Consider the following 18,447-nt stretch of genomic DNA (forward strand, 5'->3'; position numbering starts at 1 on the left):
AAATAAACCCATAACAACCAAAGGTGAAGAAGTCTCTAGATTTGTTTTTAGCTTTCTTTTTCATGGTTTCTCAGAAGTGTATCATATTATAAATACATTCAAAATGTTTTGCTCTGAGGATATGTAGCATTCCTATAAAGGTTAAATCAATAAAAATGATTTGGACACATTCCTAAGCATGGCTAGAACAGGTAGCCCGTTGTTTTAGGTACCCTCGAGTTTCTGGAGCAGATCATTATGGCGTAGCAAAGAACTTACTAAAAGTTGCTTTCTATGTGTAGATGCATCAGCTTAAAAGAAGTAAGATTTTCTGGTCTTTTAGAAATGAATATTTTTAAAGTTAGCCCTATGTATATTGATTTAATGATGTATTTTAAACTCAGTTAAAATTTTGAAGCTTTTTTTCTCCGAATGCTGAAGATAAACCATAATTGATAAGAGGTACGTATAGGAAAAATGCAATGGCAAGCTTTTCCAGACCGTTTAGAATAAATGATAGTCTTATGAGTAAAGAAAGTACCACACATCATAATTGCAAAATTAGGAATTAGTGTGATTCTTTTTACTTTTGCCAGTTTAGAAGAAAATTCTGTAGATGGTGGTATATGTTCATTTGAGCAGTTCAAAAGACAAGCTTTAATTTGAGCATTTATTTTCGAAAGCATATGTATTTCTCTTGTGCTCAGAGTTGACTTCTTACGATGGTATTTTGCTAGGTAGAGTTATATTTTAGGTATTTGTTTGCTGTTTTCTTGTTCATTTCATATTGAGTATGCTAGTTTTAAGTTCACATTTAAGTTTTCAGATCACTTTGTTTTCGCAGCAACTTTTCAAAAGTCTTTCTGTCAGCTTATAATAATAAGATGATTTTTCTTAAATTTTCTTTAAAATAGCATTGAGGGTATTAGATGTTTTTGGATCATGGAAATGCAGTGAATTGACCATGCATTTGGCTGAATGAAATTTAAATCAAAGTGGAAAATTTGAATTACATATAGTAATGTAGTTTCATTATAAAAAATCTTTCTATCATTTTGTACATGTAATGTATAATTACTTTGTAAATAAATACTTTATTAAAATATTTTTGTTATTTGTTGGATCACATGATTTTATTTCATAGACAAGAAAATGGTCTGAACATGTCCCAGTAAAAATTTTTTCCATATGTAAACATTTATAGTTTAACCATTTAATAATTAAATAATTTAGCAATTTAAGCCAAATATTTTGCTCCCTTAAAAAATAGTTATTTAAGTGTATCTTAGTAAATTATGATTTATCATTACATTTTTAAAAGTCATATTATTTATGAAAATAAAAATAATGCTTATAATTAGCATGTGGTTCAATTTTCTTCCTGGATACCTGCGAATGATAATTAGGAAAAAAAATCTCTTCATGTGCTTATCTCTGGTCCTCCTGGTGTACTGAAATATTCTGCAATATGCTTATGCATAGTATAAGGGAAATATATTGTTAAATCTTTATTACTAATTCAAGAATGATATACTTCTGACAATACCGATTGTCTCTAGCTTAGATAATAACCTTTTTAAAATGAGCTGGCTAGGAGTGGTAAAAAGTTTTGAAATTGTTATAAGTTTTCCTTCTAAAATTCAGAGAGAGAGAGAACATATTATGTATATTTAGTTTTAACAACTGGGGGAATGTAAAGAATTCTGTGTGAACACTGGAGTTTAATAATATGGAAAAGAGGAGTTTCAGGTATAGAGAGAAAGCTGGATTAATGATCAAAGGTTTGGATTACACTGACTTTTATGTTTATATTGCTTTATAAATGTACTGTAGTACATTGTCTTTGTAAGTAGTATCTGCCTTATGGGTTATCTTCTTAAATATTTTCATTTTTGTATTGAACTCTGAGAGCAATAGCAGTTTTTTCCACATTTTGTCTAAATTACCTAAAAGCTTTACCAGTTTCATGAGAGGAAAAAATTTAATCTTACTAGATTACCTTTTGTAACCAATTATCTTACTTAATGTTAGGATCCCACTGTCTCGATGGAATTTTTCTCATAGATATATTCTTATAACATCTTAATATTTTTGAATTGGGTGTTAAGGTCCTCCGTTTGAAAAGCTTATATACTTTTACAATTATCCATTTTATAGAAAACTAAGGGATCGATATAGTATTAGCAGATTATTAATAGATTATGAGCATAAGGAAGTTTTCTGTGGTACTATAATTTTGCACATTTCTGTTATCTGATAGTTTATGAAATAAAGTGAGAATTCACTTTTTTTTTTCAAAAAATCGTTTTTCTTTGAGCTGTATTTACAAAAAAAAAATTTTAAAATTATCGATTAAAGGGAATATGTACCCTGTGAATTTTGGATACTCATGTCTATTTTCTAGGATCAAGTTACACATATACAATAAAACCAGTGGGTTAAAATAGTCATTGTAATATATAGTACTTTATTATTTTTTTCTTTTCACTTTCATGATGAATTCACTTTGTTTAGATTCAGTTAAGGAATTTTTAATCATTTGTAGAAATATGATATCTTTTCACTTAAAGATTATTCTAGAAACTTGAAATTTAAATTGGAAGTAGAGAAATTTGAAAATAAAATTAATTATAATTGTTACTATTGAAACAAAATAACCAGATTAAAAATCACAATGCCTAATTTATTTACTGAAGTTACATGGGCAGTGAGTAAATATATAGAAAATATGCGTGTTTAGCTCTAAGCCAGAATTGTTCTTTGAGATGATGTTCATAAGTAGGTATCTGTTAGTAGATTAATTACATTCATATTTTCTCTTGTGAACTGTAATAAGTTAACTGATATCAGTTTTTAATTATTTAAATTTATACCTGGAAAATAACGTCCTGAGTTTTACAGGCATAATCTTTGATTGTTTTTATCTTGATTTGCCGGTAGATACCCGATCTCTGTAACTGATATTTTTCTGTTAGTGTACATGCAAAAAGTAATTATCTTTCACAAAATATTATACCTCAGTTAAATAATTTACGAGTTTTTTTTCCTGGTTTGCAATCATTATCCCAAGTGCTGTAGTCACTTACGTATGCATTCATATGCACATGCATATGGAAATGCATGTACTGTGTGTATTAAAATTTTGAGCCGGACTGATAGTTGAAAGAAATTAAAGTTGTATTTATGTGGCAAATATTTTGTTTCTTTATAAAAATATGTCCATGTTTCCAAATAAAGTTAGAATACCACAACATCATGATTTTAATTCTTCTAAAGAAATACTGCATATATATGTTTTTAAAACCTTATTGATGATTGTTATTGTTGTTTTTTTTTTTTTTTTTTGCTGTTACTGAACCACAAAATGGGCTTAGTTGTAAGATATCTGAATATAAGGAATATGTAAACAACGATTTGGCAGACTCATGGTTCATATAATTTTAGAGGAACCTATAAATGTGTATTTAAATTTTTGAACTTTTAAAAGTCTCTTATGTAAATATATTTTTATAGTCAATGGTATAATGGTATAATTTCAGTAGACAACCATTGATATAAAAAAAAGCCAGTTTAACTGAAAAGTAAAACAAAGTAATTTATTTGATTTTTGTCATAAAAATTATTTGTCTTGCACAGGATATTTAGATGTACATTGTTAGGAATATCACTTGTCTAATGTAATTCATGTATAATTTCTTAAGGGATTGCATAGAAACAGTGCATATATCAAGCTTTAAACTAGTTACCACACTAATCTTAAATACATTTTGGAGAATAATTTTAACTGCATAAATTTTCTGACATCAATATAATAATTTTAAAATATCTTAAACATTATTAAAAATTGCATTTGCTTACTGTGTCTATATTGTGGGCAGTTGATTTAAAAAATGAAAATTTAATCAAAGCAAACTGACATTTATGTTCTTTTTATTAGAGCCAAAATCATACTTGGTATGATTTTTTTTGTCCTAGACTTTATATTAGATGTTGGATTTATTAGTATTAACAAGAACATAGGATATTTATAAGAGATGGGTGAATAATGAATTTTTTTTTTTCACTGTAAGTATTAAATGCTTTTGTGGCAACTCGCCTTTAAGGACTCTTTTAATTCTACAACTCATCTTATTTGGAATTATTTTATATATCATGGTTACTGATGAGCTTTTTATTTATTAGTAGAAGAAAGCATGTTTATGAAAAAATATGCTTTAGAGTCAACATCCTATTCAACAATAACAATAAACCCTGTAATGGTTAATGTGGTGTTGCTTATATCCATCTAACACTGTTACAAACCTTGAATTCTATGTCCTTAATAAATAGTATAAAGGCGAGGAAATTCCTAAGAATTCAACATTAGGTGAAGTTATCGTATTCATTGTAATAAAAAAGCACTTAATCTCAGTTGTTATACAGATTTTTTAAATGTTACGTGGGAATGTATGGCCTGTTTTATGTATGTGTGTTGTTGAATGCACAAAAGCTTATGGTCAACTGTAGTTAAAAATAAAGGAAACTCTCTTTAAAGTATAGAATTTCTTCATTACTTTTTTGAATTATAACACATTCATCACAATACATGTCCACTGAATTCCATAATCTTTGAAATGGCAATAGATTGTATTAAGATATATACTTTCATTACATTAAAATATTTCATTGCTTTAAAATATTAAACATTTCAGATTTCATGAGGAATTTTTATATATTTTAGACAGTTACCTTAGAATATTTTATTTAGAAGATATTAAGTAATTAGAGTTTATTGTTATCCTAATGCTGGAAGTTTAATGACAGACTTTTTTTTTTGGTAGAATTTTATCTTTAGTGTAATTCAGTTGTATAAGAAAAAAAATTAAGGTAGCCTTTTGGGAAGTTTCTGCCTAAATTAGCATTGATTTTCTAGCATCCATTTAATAAGATCTTACATGATAAATGACTAGATAAAATAAGTATGCTCTGTCACATTTAGTTTTATTATTTGTAGGAAGGATTTTTTTCATATTGAAGGTATATGACCACATGTGTAATATCACTAAAGAAGACATTACAGAGGTAGACTCTTCCAGTGAACTCTTTATGTAAAAATATCTCTGAAGACTTTTGTTAGCTAATACTATTTGCAATTTTAATGCTCTTGAGGAGCTTTAGCATGACCTCATTATTGACTTAGAGTTGTCACATTTTAGTATCCTGGAACAAAGGTTAGAACAGCATGGAAGGTTGGTATTTGTATGCTTTGGAGAGGAATTTGAGATGCTACCCTGTTTTGCCATCAGTTTTCTAGTATGCACGGGTGCATCATTAATCATAGGAAATGCAAAAATAAATAATCCAGTCCCATTGAATTTTTTATGTGAATACTTACCTTTTCCCTTTTTTGTATATACAGTGAGGTATTTAGGTAACCCCTAACCTTTTGCTTCAACAAAGAAGTACAGTATAAAAATATTACCACAGTTTTCATGTGAGCAGCTCTTGAGGGAAAAAAAGGCCCTCTAGATGAATATTTGTTGGAAAAAACAGTTGTGATACAGAATGTCTTAACTCAGCCCCAATGCAGTACTTGAGGACCACCAGTGTATAAAATTGAAAGCACATGAGTTTTGAAGCACTAGAAAAGGTTTGTAATTGATTAGCGTTGGTTGAAAGTATTGAAGTTCAGTGAGTTTTGATTTGTGAATGGTTCTATTCAATAAAGATTAATTCTGTGTGTTTGATAAAATCTTAGTGCCTTCAATGAGTTAGCTTTCCCCACCCCTGCAGTTTATTTAACCATCAAATATTTCAGTGTTGTTTTAACAAACTGGAACATTTCTATCTTACTGAATTTAACTTTAGCATGACTGATTTAAACAGGTCAAACTATCAGTGATTAGTTTGAAGGGTGTAATTGAATATATTAATTTTTACTTTTAAAATAACTAAAATATATCATAATGTAATCATGTATATTTCATGCCTTTTTGATGATTTAGAGACTATCAAGAGGTTCATATAGACTAACAGAATATTTTCATGCAATTTCTTTGAAATCTTTTACATTTTAATATATTTTTAAAATTTAAGAGTGAAATCTAACAATTTTTCTGGTAAGGTTAGGATTATTTATTATAATTTAAAATAATTTACAATATGAGTCTTTGGGAGTTGCATTGACATTTTTAGCTGGAATACGTGTTGGAGTGGTCTGTGTGTGTTTTTAACTTTTGAAATTCTCTCCCTGGATTTTGGAATATCTTTATTGTAGAAGCAAGTTGTGACACTTTGTCAACGATTAAATCTTGAAACTTAAATTATTACTATTATTGGTATGGACCATAGCTATTATTTTGGAAATCAGTGTTCACACATCATATTCAGTCAGTCACTTTGGTTTGTTAAGACAGGTTTTATGTAGAAATTTAATCAGTCAACTAATATATTTTCAGAAATAAGTTCTTAATTGTAATATGCTTTATGAATCACATCTTTCATTTTCAACAGACTATTTGTGATAAATAATGGAAACATTTGAGTTGTACAGATTGAAAATTCTTGTTTAAGTTAAGATAAATGATATGCGGAGAGAGCAAGGACACTGAAACCCTGTCTCTGTCCATCTTTCTGTATCTGTCTGTCTTTCACACACACTTTTCACTCATTATTTTTGAGGTGCGGCCTTTGGTCAGTGTGTACTTTGTCCCTCACTTAGGAAAAGCCTGAACTTTTAAAAACTATTTTACAAAATTGGAGCACATACTTTTGCCATTTCATTAGGTTGTTTTGATAATCATATAAGAATTTAAAGCTGAAGTGAGATTTTAGACTTCAGATAGATTATAGATTGGTGAGATGTTTGCAATGTGATGATAACCTATACATAATGTTTACTATCCACCTGTAATTAGTTTAGTGTAGTGGGTTCATCTTAAATTCTCTATCCAGGCTCCAAAGTACTATTTGGGAGTGGGAGAGGGTAAATTCCACTTTTCAGAAGAGGAAGAATTGTTATGACACGTGATAGAAGGTGATCTTTATTTAGTTCACTATAATGCTTTGTTGCTTAGAAACTTGGTCAAGTTTTAGAAATTTTACTGTAGAAATAAGCTTTCAAGGGTATTACAGATATATGACCCCTAATATGATAGAATAAAGAGCATTTTAACATTCTTTGTGATAATATTAATATCTTTACTTGTAAGAATGAAATAGTCCTTGAAACTTGGGTTGTTCCTGATCTGGTTAGAAAAAAAGTATTTTTTTTTTTTAACAGAGTAATATTGTGAAAGAGTAACTTAACTGCTTGAAATGCCTGTTTCAAGTTATCCCTCCCTGTAACAATCGTTTAAACCATTTTTTCCCTCTTCTCTTGGGCAGGAACAGCAAAAGTTCCCATGCATAAGCTATAATTATTATATGGGCTGTAATGCAGTCTATATGGTCTGCTTTCTTAATGCAGAAAAACTTAGAGTAACAGTTATTGCCTACCATTAAATTTTGAAAAATCTGCGATTATTATATTGTATGTGTTATAACTGAGGGGCCCACTTACAACTATTGAGGGAGTCACTACAGCAATTTTACTTTTTTTTTTTGCAAAATACAAAGTATATTTCCTCACCCTTTTAAGAAAACCTTTTTCTCTCCTTCAGGTTTATTTCTCTTGACCTAAACTAAGACTGATCCTCTGGTAGCCAGTTAAAATGTGTGAAGTAGGAGGAGTAAAGGAAACTCCAATCGTTAGTTGTAAGTTTATAAAGCAAAGTTAATATAGGTATACACAGCAAAAGGATTTATTTTAAAGGATAAAAGAAAATTTTATAAACTTGCCTTGTAGTTGGAACATGTTGGACATCATAAAGAAAATCTTGTAAGTGTTTAGATATTTTGCTATAATACCGTTGTCAGCTTATGAACGTTGAAGTAGTTTATTTTTGTGTATCAACACTAACTTGAAATTAAATATTAAGGATTATCTTATGCCTGTTTTCTTTTCAAGCTCAGCGTGATTTAACAGGTATGGCTCTTTTAAATCATACAGGGTATCCTTACGGAGTTTTATTTTTCATGAGACTAAACGGTATTCATTTTGGTAGATCCAAGAATATGAGTAAATGAATCCTAGACGTCTTAATGTTTGCTGTTTGTTTATAACAAGTTCTACATGTGGATAATAGTATGTAGATGTAAAATTAAAATTATAGAGAAAAATACAGTTGCATATAAGTTTTTAAAGACTTCTGTAAACTTTTAATATTCTATGTAACTATAAAGACCTTTTAAAAATGGCTGTTATATACTTTATCATAATTTCATTTCAGTTGAATATATGCTTCAATTATATAAAGCTGTTTAGTAACAAAATTATGCAGATATTATCTTTTGCAGTTTAAAATTATAAATAGATTTATTTTAGTCGAGCTGGTTAAAATGTTAACTTTACTGCAGGTTTATTTCTCTGTTTTACATGGTAGAGCTTAATGTCGAGATAATTCTGTGGTCTGTTATTTGGTAAAATTGCTTCCTTTTTGAAGTTACTCAGATATTGAGAGCTGCCGGAGTGAATACTTCATAATACTTTGATTAGTTTAATGTCTCATTTTATTTCAGTGTGGGTTAATGAGAATATTAAACTATTTTTTTTTTACTGTTTCAACTACCTCACTTCTATAATGCTAAAAAACATTTGATTAATGTGAGATAATTTAATTTTTTCTTTTTCAGCTCATTACTCTGAGAAGTAGATAAGTTACAGATGCCAAATGCAAATATGTACAGCATTTTCATTTTTAACTTTTAGTGCAACAAAATAGCATTATTATTATGATCTTTAATATAATGTTATCCGGAAAAGCTAGCAGTTAGTTTATGCAAGAAACATATCTTTATGTTTAACAGGTTCATCTCTTATAGGAGTTTAAAATATGATAACACTTACCCCAAAAGAAGTTTTGCTGACATGGTGTCACTGTGCTGAAGAGGCTGTTTGATGCCATAGTCCCTCCTTTTTTTTCAGATAGAACTTGTACCCTCTGTTGTAAATTCTCCTTGCAGCCTTAAACTGAAAATACAAACCATACCCAAACCTTGTTTTAGTTTTACAGTATGCCTGGAGTACATAGACTTTATATTTATTTTTTTTCTGTCAAGAAATTATGTAGCTGGTAACATGTGAAAAGCAAGGAAACAAAACAAAAAGAGAATGAGCAAATATTTGAAGGACCTACTATTACTGCATAGACTGTGGTTAGAGAGCACTCACTGACTCTGTTGGTCTCGGTGGCTGGTAGTGACCTGCGGAGATTAACCATTTAAAAACCAGAGACTTCTTGCTGTCCTCCTGGAGAAAGTTTGCACCGCACTTGTGGTTCTGTGGTTGTTTGTGAGGCGAATGAAGCATTCACACAATCCAAAAAAGCAAAAGCTTTAAAACTCCTTTTTTTTGCAAGCACTATTACTGGAGAGACAGAATCATGTGGTTTGTGACCTCACAGTACTCAAAGTAAAGTGGGACTGCCTACCACTGTGGCTTTTCCCCCCTTGCTCTTGCTCTCTCTTTCTCTCTCTCTCCCTGACAAAAGGCTTGTGGTAAGGCCCTTCCTGGCATCCAGAAGGATATAGCTATTTAATTTTTGTGACTCATGAGGATTTGGATAGAATACAAATGCTGAAGGAGCCCAAACTCCTGTAAGGTTAAGCATTTGTAGAGCAGAACTCTGCAGTTAAGGGCTTTCCTTTCTATCCTCCCACCCCATTTTTTTTTCTTGGCCTCCTCCTTTTATTTAGTTCATTATTGTGTCTGTGGAAAAGTGAGCAAAGTTGGCTCAAGAGGCTGTGTGAAATTCTGAACAACAGTGATGATTTACAATAATTTACATCTTTGGATTGTATCACATTCTGGGGTCTGCTTCATATTTGCTGGGTGATTGGAGTCCTTCTGTTTTTCTTTTTCCTGTCTTCTCAAACTTGTGAATCTGTAACTCATTGTAAAAAAGTTTACCTTTCTTAAGGTCTGGTTGCAAACTGCTTGCTGGGCTTGACTGTAATTGGCTGTCATGAAAGTGTTAGTCTAGGGATTCCTTTTACAAATGTTAAATCATGTCTGTCTAGTTTATGTATGATCAATATTAGATGCCGGCTCCTACAATAAAGGTTAAATGTAATTAGTATCATTTATGTTACGTATACCTTTATTTTATGACTAGTTTGAGGATTTATAAAAATGAATGACAAGAATTGTAACAGTTTATTGGATGAATCTTAGTTTTCTTTATGCTTGTAATGACTTATTTTTCAAGGAATTGTATTCATTTTGTATAGTTCTTTAAATAGTTTATCTGGATTTTAACAGAGCCTTCGATAGCAGATCTTATACATATGTAAAGTAAAATTTTTATATTATAGTTTAGATTTTTCAATATTAGATTTTATAAGCTCAGAATGGAGTGGGTTAACAGAAGCTGTATTTTTTGTTTATAATGAAAGCTTTGAAATAAATTACTGTGTGTAGTAAGAAATAATGCACACAGACAGAGTATGTTAGTCGTCTCGATTTGCTAATTCCGATTCAGAAGAAAATTGGAAACATCTTTGGGAAACTATCTCCTTTTTTGCCCCTTTGGACATGTATGTATAGAACTCATTTTCTTATTAGGATGATTATATATCATAGGCAGAGAATTTCATCTTTATGAATAGAGCTTCCTGTTTTCATCAGTTGGGAGTGATGGGGTATTTTTCATCAAAAATTATAAAACTGAACAGACCAATTTTCTAGGCATTTTTTTCCATTTACCACGCCGCTCTTAATTTGCATGTTAGACTTATTCCTAGTGTGATAGTAACTGGGACTGGCGTGAAGTAAATGATTGGGAGAGTGGGCGGAGACAGTAAATTACAAAACATTATTTGGGGTGTATAATGGGATAAGGGCTTGGAAACTAAGGAAGGTATTGGAGCCAAAATATCCTTGCCTGTGGACTTCTTAGCACAGTTCATTATCTCTTTTTGGTTTATATTAGATAAAGATAAATGTACAGACATGTTACATTTTAGTTTTTATTTTAAATATAGACTTATACCTTATTGTGTATGTAAACATATTTTACATTGAAAAGTAAACACTTTCATTTGACACATAATTATTCATGCAAGAGAGAAAAGTTATTCACTTATTCTCTTTAATAAATAAGGTGGACTGGTGTGATCCATATCTCTAATCAATGTAAAAAAGTAAATTAAAGGAAGACTTTGTGTAATTTGTGGAATTTCCAAACGTAGTTCCATATGCATATATAATAGTAGCAGAATCAGGCAATTGAAAAAATGTAGGTAGCTGCTGTAGTATGGTAATTAAATGCTTTTCTTCTTTTAAAATGAGGTTTTAGTATCTGCATAAGGATTCTCTGACATCTTACAAGCCCAACTTTTTGCTAAATATTTTCTTCCTTAAAATTTTTAAAAATTATGTGTACTTTGGCCCTCCAAATTGACTTTAATGTATTTGAATGATTTTTAACATCTGTGTGTTTTTTAACTTTTTATTCTCTTTTTGCAGGTAACTCTCCTGCACATAATTTTTAGGTCAGGTTAATCACTCTTATTGCATAAGAGTTTAGTAGATATTGCTGAATATGCCCTGTCTGTTTCATGTGAGGCCTGTCAAATTCTGGCAGGAGAAAGATAGTGAAGGCATGCATGTGCTTTAAAGTTTGTATATTCATTATCCATAATTTTTTTTTTCTAAATTGAAAATATATTTTCTTTAGAGCAAATATAACTTCATGGTAAAAACTGAAAAACAACAGTGATAAGCGTTATATATTTGATAATTGTCAGTTTGTTTCATTAGAAATAACTTATCACATGTGATGAATAAAGCCTGACTCAGAAGAGTCTCTGCAAATAAAGCTCTTAATTATGGATTTATATTATGCTTAAGATCAGAAATGGAAACCATAGGGTTTTCTCTTAGTTCTTCAAAGACCCTCAAAACTTCATCCTTTTTGGGGATTATGTTCGTATTTGCTATGTTGAAGTAAGTAACAAGTTTAGGTCTGCTGTATAAATTATGCATTTTAATGCCATGGAAATGAAATATAGCTCTGAACTTGAAATTAATTTCAAAAAGTAAAGAAATTAGTTATCTTGCTTCCCCATTACCTTGTATTTACTAAATTTGTTAACATTAGTCAAATTTTTTATATCGTATGCTGTTAGCTGAATAACAGTATAATAGTGTTTTAAACGCTACATATATTTTCACTGCTACCTTTTAAATTATTTTTTTATTTTCTGAACTAATGATCTTACTTAGATACAGTCGTTTTAGTTTATCAATATCAATATTGTCCTTATTTCTATGTGTTTTTTTTTTATTGTTTTAAACTTCTGTTTGTGGCTGTTCTATTTTTCTTTTTAATTGAAAACAATAGAAACAAATTATTTAATGTAACAATTTTATAAGTTGTAGAAATCCTAATTTGGTTTAAAATATTCTCACTGATTATGAGGCGTTAGCAGATACTTTCTTAATTTGTTGCTTCAGCTTGGTATGTGACAATTTTTTGTTGGGTTTTTTTTTTTATTTAATGTATAGCTCTTTAAGTTTACATTATATTTATTGGGTTTTATATTGATGATTTAAAAATTTTTTACATTAGTGAAATGCATATAATTTTATTAGTATTTTAATTTATGATCATGAGAGATTAGTTTCACTTCCTTGTTTTAATGGGGTTAATGTCTATGTACACAACTGCATGCACATGTCTGTGGTTGTGGATGTGTACAGATATTTCGCATTATTTTTTGTGATGAATTTTTCTTTTATTTTTTCCTCCTCATTTTGCTTTAATTAAATTACATAAAAACCCCAAAGCACCACTATGTCCATGATTGCTTAAACAACTTCATTTCTTTAGTATTAGCAGCGATCTGTCTAAATGTGTGAGATTATGTAGAAATTGGATACCGAAAGAGAAAATACTAAACTTTTCTCTCTCCCTCGCTCGCCCCCTCTCTTTTACTCTGTCTCTTTTCTTCCCTCCGTTCCTCCCTCTCTCCCCCTGGCTTTTTCGGTTTCTCTTTCTCTGTTTTGATATTTCTATAGTGTCTCAAAGTAGATTCTTAAGGTTCTAGTAGGAGATATTGACATTAATTTTCACTAATGAATACCTGGCAGGTTTGAAGCACCTAACATTCAAGGCAAAGCGTAGTTATATCCTGAAGTAGTACATACACCCGTAGTTCTATCCTGAAGTAGTACATACACCTCGTTTGTTAGACAGTGTTGGCATCTGATTACAGTGAGTTTCTTTCTTTTAACAGTTTTCAATTCCTATTGCTATCTTAATTTATTTTAACATATTGTTTCACATGACATTACACTTTAATTTTGAGGATTTGTTTTTTTTCCCCTTTTGACTAGTCTTCGAAGTGCAGAGTGAGCTGTAACTTGTGTAATGTAGCTGTATAAATAATTCATGTTTCTTATAATTATTAGAACAATTCATCTTCTAACACTGTCATTTTTCTAAGAAGAAAAAAAGGCGAGAACTTGCAGAAAATATGGGAAACATGCTCATATGACAGCTGAGGATGTGGCTAGGCTAAAGCAGGAAACTGCTACCCACAATGCAATGTTACATATACTACCACTTAATAAAATTTATATCAAACATGCTACTGACAAAACCAAAGAAAAATAATATCCCAGCTATACTAGCTAATGTACTAAATATATCTAGGGAAAAGCGAAACTAATACTTTTGGAACCTTTGTATTTAGAGAATATAGTAAATGAAACTATGGGACATCATAGTACTTTGGAGCTCTGTCTTTGTGCTGAGGGTCTTGGTTGTAGGTGGAACTGTCTTATAATAAGAACCTTTTGGATATTAACTTTTCTGGAAAAGGCATAAAAGGACACCCACTTTCTTTTTTTAATTGAATTCTTGCAGTATTAAATAGGGTTGGAGGACATTGTCATCTAGTTGGAAAAAAAAGTTAAATTATGAATACTCATCATGATTATTTAAACTTTTTACCCAGCCAGATATATTTCTTTCTATTTTGTTTCAAGTTGTCTTTTATTGCCAGGTTTGAGGTGAGACTTGAATTGTCCACTGAGGCATATTTCTTTCCAAAGTAATTGTTTTTCTTGCTCTTTCTTATTTATGTTAATCTACCTATAGCTTACCTGATAAGTCTATATGCTTTACTGTAGGGAGGGTTAGTCTAAAGCAAAAATGTAAAACACTTTTATAATGTGGTTGAAAAAATATGGAATCTTCTTAAAAAATCAGATTTTAATATACTTAGGATTTCTGTTTATAAATCTTAAATCTCCTGTGTTCTTAGCTGTCAGACTATAGCAATTTTGATGAATTTAGTACCTTGATAATTTAAATGAATTATGAGGCTTTATAAGAGAGGTTTTTGAAGATTTAAATAAGGGAACATAGTAGAGTTTTGAATTGATAAACAATGTATAGAAATTTTATCAGAGGAAGAATAGAAAAGACTATAAAGTCAGTATTACTTATGAAAGACTCTCTCTTAGTATTCCAATATATAAATTACCACTGTGTCAGACATGGCATAGTATTTGTCTTCTCATCATTTAAACATTAAATATTGTCTCTCTGTCTATATCTCTATTAAGGATGATTTGCTTAATTGTTTGAAGTATTTCTCCTTTAGAGTCTGCTTATCAATAACAGCTGTAGCACTGTGGCTTTTCTCCATGGACTCATGGTGGTCTTTGGAACAACGTTCTTCAACTTTGACAGGTGAGACAGAGGCTCTCCAGTGCCACTGCTTTTGGATGAATCTAGCTGTGGTTGGAGAAAGTGCATCTTGCCAAAATATATGGGTGAGACCACACACAGCCTTTAAAATAGTTATTGTAGGCTTATTTTTAGGGATACATGTCTTGACAGTTCTTTTATTTGCATGCCAGTTTCATTGCTGTGTATAGATTTTTCACTGGTTTCAGTAAAGGCGATTGCAGATTTAGGTCTCTATTTGTTAAGCCTTGTGTATTAATAATTTACACTGGAAAATATTCTGAATTCAGTCATAATTAACAATATAGAAAATAGGTTGAAAATGAATTGTTAGAATACTGATCTTTTTGTTTTTATAAATTTGACAGTATTCATTGGAAATCTCAATTTCTCAGATAGTTTAGTAGTCAAAAATTGCTCCAAATTGAATTTTAAAATCAAGTAGATTAAGAGAGAATGTTAAAATATCCATATACTTTAATTACGTTAATTGTAAGGAAAAATGTGTAGTTCTGGATCTTCAGAAGTACATTTTTTTTAATAATGATATAATAAAGCATTGTTTAAAATGTAAGTTTTACACTTTAGTAAAAGTATGAAAGCATTGAAACAAATGGCCAAAGAAGTCAATTTCTTAATACATAAGCATAATATGTAAGCCATCTTTTTATTGGATGATTAAAAATTTATTAGTGAACTGTAGAATTGACTATATGTTTAAAAAAAGTATGCTTAGTCTTCTAAAACTGGCTTTTTCAGTGATCAGAAAAGAGCTCTGTTTAGACTTTTATAAAATGTTTCTTTTTATAAAATACATTTGGATAATTATCCCTGAAGCTTAAGTTGTTAGTAATAAGTTATTAGTATTAAAGCTTAACTTCCTGAGTGCTGGCAGGTAATTAGTCACAAGACTTTTCACTTGATGATCAATGAATGTTGGTTAGGTATATATTTCTAAAAAATTGTAACTAGCTAAGATAAGATTACAGTTTCATTCTAGGTATTTTCATAGGGAAAACAGAATCTACTGAGATAATTGGAAATTCAATTTCCTCCTCACTTATCGTAGTACTCTTCCATTGCTGAATGGTTCTGGCAGGAAAGTAGCGGGGAAATTGTGTTCCTACAGCTTTTCCAGAGAACAAGTTATTGAAAAGAAGAGACAACATAGTATACAGAAAAAGATTGTTTAATGAAAAATTTGACCCTCACCTCTCAGAAATTGGTCATGTATGTGAACCTTTATTAGATGCTAGATTTTTTAAAAAGCTTCATAAGTTATTTTTAGGATGTTTGAGGAAATGGAATGAATATGTACTGAATATCAGTCATCCTATGGAATATTTGTTAAGGATGTTAATGCTATTGCGCATATATGATAGGAAAATATTCTTAAAGTGCGTGATGAATTATGTTCATGAAGTTAGTACAATGCTTAAACAAGTACATACATAAAATAAATGTGGCAAATGCTAATAATTGGTGAATCCAGCAAAGGGTATACAGGCGTTCATTTTACTATTTTCCACCTTAAATAGTGAATTCTGAAATATGAAGCATTATGTAGAAAAAGGAGTATAGGGATTTGGTATCAAAGTGAAATTAGATGGGGAAAATTTCATTTATTTGTATATAATAAATGAAATTTCATTTGTTTGTAAAAATAGTCACTTTTAAAAAAAGTAAGCGAATATTAACAGGCTGGGCTATATGTAGCAATTTTAGATTTTAGTTGATAGTTTTACTTTTTGCATTTAAGTTCTATTCACAGTAAAACAGGTAATTTTCACAAATTTACACATGGCAAGAATAAATTGGAAATGGTAGAATATTTTTGCAAATACCAACTTTAAAAGTTTAACATTTGTGTTATAGTAACTCAAGTCTAGACCAATAAGCTAGAGATTTGTAGAAGATCAAAACCATCATGTTATTACTGTGACATTTGTTTATTCTTAACTGGATGCTTTTAAAATTTATAAAAGTACCTTAAAACGTTCATTCACGTTAAATTCATACAACTGGGTTGTACTACTTGTACTAAATTGTTTATATTATTCAGTTTTACTCTCTCAAGAAGTATTTAATGAGCAGAAGCCTACATCTCTATATGCAAATTATTCTGAATTTGTGTTATACTGGTAAATACCCTACTGGAGTCTGTTTTTTTATAGAGAGCCAAATAGTAAATATTTTTGGCTTTGTGAGACATAGGATCTCTGTTCACTGCTCAGCTCTGCCATTGTAGTCTGAGAGCAGACAGTAAGTAAATTAGACAATAAGTAAGTAAATGTGTCTGGCTGTGTTCCAGTAAAACTTTATAAACAGGCAGCTGACCTGCCGTGGTTTGCCCACTCCTGCCACCTATACTTCATTATGTAGAAATTTGTGGATATCTTCTTTTATAGAAAAGGCAAGAAAGTTTGAAAAATGACCAAACTTTTAATTTACATATTACAATGGAATTAAAAGAAAGTATTTATAAAATCCATTTTGTTTTGTTTATTGTTATTTGAAAGATCACATCTTTGGTGCTTTGTAACTGTTTTGTTGAATTGAATAGTGCAGTTTCAACTTGATCATGTAATTATATATTGTGAATAGTTTTAGAAGCCACCCTAAAATCCTTTTAGTGATAATGGTTGGAATACAAATAAATAATCTTGATTATAGTCTATATCTAAATTATCACAAATCTAAGTATTTATCTAGTTGTTCATTATTATTAATCGATACTAAGATTTCTATACCTTTTATCCAGAGAAATGTTTTCTTTTTTCAGAATTCATTGGGTTTAATGCCAAGCATAAAATATTTAGCAGAAGTCCGATTAGTGCTTGTGATGAGCTAATTTTTCTTTTTCATTTATTTTTAAATTTGAGTAGAAAAAGGAATTAATTATTTTTGGTATTACTTGATCTGCAGAATAATCATTGTACCCACCATCCAAAATAAATTAGTTCTGAGAATCCACCTACGTTAGGTAGACTCAGTATTATTTATTGGATGATGGTAGTGATTATATCAACTGAACAGGAAAAGCAACCATTTTTTTTTTTATTGATAAAGAGCAAATAAACCCATATTCTGATCCGAATTTGAGAACTTTAGTGTATTAATACTAAAGGATGTAAATAAATGAGCTATATATGTAAAAGAGATGGCTTTAAGCAAAAGTTTACAATTCATATTATTGAATACCTATTTTATCTATGGTCATTTAAACAATTCCAGTTATTGCACATGAGGATGAGACAGTTGAAAAATTGTTATTATATAAATCTCATAATTTCTTCACAAAAGAGCAGTCTTCTTCCTTTGTTTCTCCCCTAGAAGCTATGGTCATTGCCTGTTAGCCTTCATTTATGATAAAGTTCTAACATGATTGTTTTAACACCTCTCCCTTTTTCTCAGTACTTAATTATAAAACAAGACACATAAATCATTATAAGTAATAGGAAGAATACAATATAATTGATATATGTATATAGTAGAATTGCTAATGTAGTTTTTCACTACATGAAATCGTTTTACAATTTATTATTGAAAATGTCAAAAATAGCCATTTAAAAAAATTAACAGGTTTTGTCTTTTGAGCAGTTTTAATTTTACAGAAAAATTGAACAGAAAGTACAGACTTCCAATATACCACCCCCCAGACCTCAGTTTCCCTATTATTAACATCTTGCAT

General features: G+C 30.0%; 1 protein-coding gene and 1 long non-coding RNA gene across 5 annotated transcripts in view; one reads left to right on the plus strand and one right to left on the minus strand.

Moving 5' to 3' along the window:
* LOC112474619 overlaps positions 1 to 9,666 on the minus strand; it is a 45,053-nt gene extending 35,387 nt beyond the window's left edge. Inside the window, exons 1-2 of the long non-coding RNA XR_003044495.1 lie at positions 9,230 to 9,666; positions 8,906 to 9,028 (exon numbers count right to left, since the gene is read on the minus strand). This is a non-coding gene — a long non-coding RNA (uncharacterized LOC112474619). The remainder of the gene's footprint in view (positions 1 to 8,905; positions 9,029 to 9,229) is intronic.
* SUPT3H (SPT3 homolog, SAGA and STAGA complex component) overlaps positions 1 to 18,447 on the plus strand; it is a 421,152-nt gene that overhangs the window by 39,805 nt on the left and 362,900 nt on the right. The gene's annotated exons all lie outside the window — the stretch shown is intronic.

Source organism: Pteropus alecto, unplaced genomic scaffold (assembly GCF_000325575.1).
Source record: "Pteropus alecto unplaced genomic scaffold, ASM32557v1 scaffold7, whole genome shotgun sequence".
Lineage (NCBI taxonomy): Eukaryota > Metazoa > Chordata > Mammalia > Chiroptera > Pteropodidae > Pteropus > Pteropus alecto.